We start from the raw sequence: 3,298 nt of genomic DNA on the forward strand, positions 1-3,298 counted from the left end.
TTTGTCAAATGTAGCTACACGATGTAGTTATCGTTTGGGAGCTTTTCAATCCGTGTATGTTCAGCTGTCATATTGTGGTTGTCAAACATAGTTGGTTGTGTTTATATTATGCGGAGATCACTCCGGTTGTGTTTTGCCGTGATACACAAAGTTTCTTTTTTTACAGTGGAAAAATGGAAATAAATCAACTTCTTCCAACTTTAGCGGCTGAAGTGGCTACTCTCATGTTGATACTCATAGAAGAGGAAGACGAAGAACTGCAGCAAGAGGAAAATGCACGGCGCTGCTGGATGACCGATCTATTTCTGGAGAAGGAAAGCGTTTGGACCCGGCTGTTTAGGGCGATAGATGGCGAAGGAACAAACAACCGGCTAGAAAGTTTTCTACGTGTGAATCGCGAAGAATTTTACTATCTTTTAAATCGGATTGGTCCAAAAATTGAGCGACAAGATACAACGATGCGACCTTCGATCTGCCCGAAGCAACGATTATGCATCGGGCTTCGCTTTTAGCTTCGGGAGACTCATATGAATCTCTTGCTTTTTTGTTTAGGGTAAGTTTTATGCAATATTTGAACGATATAAAATGATAATAATATTACCATTTGTTTTAGGTTTCTAGCAGTTCCGTATCCCTTATTGTGCGTGATGTTTGTACACACATAATAAATGAATTGAAGGAATACGTTAAGCTATTATTTCACTGATTTAATATGATAACAGTTCCATACTAATACTCTCCTCTTACTTATAGGATGACCACTTTATCTAAGCTGTTTGAATATATAGTAATTTTAAGCTTGGTTTCGTTTTCTGGTGCTCGAGTTATTATAGTCTATTTTTCTAAAACTAATATATTGCCTAAAATTGCTGTTATACTATTTAACAAATGAACTTGTTGCAATAAACAACTATTCAGGTCATGTCACTAACGCAACCACAGGTTGAGAATATTTCTTTTGGTAATAAAATAATAATAATAATAATAAAAATAATAATAATAATAATAATAAAAATAATAATGATAATAATAATAATAATAATAAATGGGCCTTTTATTGTGTCAGTGCTTGCTAAATAAATTAATAACTAATTCTAAATAAGCCACACAAGAACACCCATTATTTTAATTCGTTTTATTATATCTGATCAATTTATCAAATACATCAAATAAATCTGATTGCTATGCTTGTTAAGGCCAACGAACAGGCGACTGTTCATTTTGAAACAAAGTGATATATCACAGTAATTTAGCGTTTACTTTAAGTTTGCCTCTTTCTACAGCTTGTAAACTGGACGTCTACTTGGTATCGATATAATAAACCTACATAATTGCATTTTCTTATTTCAACATCCCAAATGTGCTTATATATGATTTGTCGCCGACTGAATTTATTATTTTAACTTATTTCGATCCATAATCATCATCAGTAATTCAAAACAATAGACAGTCAGTTTGTATCAGTTCAATCAGTTTTTAATTGAAAGAACAAAATAATTAAAGACACCAGCGAGAAAACTAGTTTTTCAAAACAAAAATGTATTCCTTACTCATGGAGTCCTAAACCAGATCTGAACTAATTGCTGACAACTTGGCTAGTCGTCGGCTGGCTGGTTCGGTCGATTATTGCTGACAACTGTGACATTGCTGACTGTTACTGCAGTGTGGCTGCGCACGTGGCGGTGGCTGAGCGTGTTGTAAGTTTGGTGTGAATGAGTTCGGGGTGACGATTTTGAATGTCATGGCCAAGTAAAATGTAGATATATATTATAAGGCAGGCACATTATAAGCCGTTTTGGCAAATCATTCAACGCTAACTTGTAGTGTACTTAGGACGAGCACGCACTGCATCCGTCTAAGTCGGTGAGTTAACGAAGAGAAACGAAGATAACGATACAGAGCCCTTCGTTTAAGGGCAGCTTTAAAGAAAGCCGAAGGCGTACGTCAGGCCCTTGTCACTTATACGTTAAAACTAGCTTAGCTTACATGTGTCGAAAAGAATGGGGTAAACGAGTGTTAATACTTAAATCTATATAGTCTGCGCGTGGGCTGTGTCAGATTTTTATAGAGCACTAAACTATTTGCCGCAACCATGTTGCGTTTTACACAACAGCTTGTTGTTTGCGTTGCCGTAGTTACCAACAAACCCTGTATTATATATTTTTAAAGAATGAATAGTGCTTTTTCTATTGTTAAGTCTATGAATAGTTTGTCCATCAATCCACACAGCCCTGACCATGTTCGATGTAAAACAAATGGCTGCAACATTAAAACCTTGTGAACACGCAAAAAGCTAAATTATTTAATTTTTTTGGCGTAGGATTATGCTAGAAATGACTGAATTCATAGTATAAAAATTATATTGACAGAAATAAATTTATGTCAAAACGTTTTTGAATATAAAACTATTGCACATTGAGATTGTAACCTACTAAAAATACAAAACTCAGTTAAACGTAAGGTTCACTGGACAATCTTTTACTAACTAACCATAAAAATAGGAACGAACTTTGTCTTATAGCACAGTTAATTTTCCCAATGTTCGTTCCAACGTGCTGGGGAACTTTCATTTAAAATTTTATCAGTCTGGATTGGATGTTTCTACTATTATTGCTAACATAACCGCATATCCCTTCATGGGCATTAATGTTGTAGGCTAACGTTTTATCATCAAAAATGTCGAAAACACAAAGAATTCTAGAATAAATTCACAGAATAACACAAAATAACACACTTTAATGTATGTTTCAATGTTAAATAAAAACTCTTCTTCTTCTTTGGCTCAACAACCGATGTCGGTCAAGGCCTGCCTCTACCCACTTGTGGGCTTGGCTTTCAGCGACTAATTGATTCCCCACATAGCAGGATAGTCAGTCCTACGTATGGCGGCGCGGTCTATTTGGGGCTTGAACTCATGACGGGCATGTTGTTAAGTCGTACGAGTTGACGACTGTACTACGAGACCTGAGAAATAAGAACTCCCAAAGTTCAAAATATATTTTAAAGAATGTTTATTCGAAAAATGGGGTAGATAAATTATATGAACAAATTTAATTAATGTAAACAAAGTTTGAATCTTGGGGACCTTACGTCAAGTGACGAATTGTCAAAATGCACTAGAGTCCACCACCTGATATTTTTAAATCCACCTTGGTGCACCTCCATATGATTATATGGGTTTGTTCGAGTCGGTTGTCGTGTTCGAGTGGTGCCAGAGCGCAGCCTAAGGCGGCGCTCTGGGACCAATCGAACAGACAAACAAACACGACTCTGTTCGATAGGTGCTCTGTCAGCTGTT

This window comes from Anopheles arabiensis, unplaced genomic scaffold (assembly GCF_016920715.1).
Source record: "Anopheles arabiensis isolate DONGOLA unplaced genomic scaffold, AaraD3 Autosomal_pericentromeric_contig0001, whole genome shotgun sequence".
Classification (NCBI taxonomy): domain Eukaryota; kingdom Metazoa; phylum Arthropoda; class Insecta; order Diptera; family Culicidae; genus Anopheles; species Anopheles arabiensis.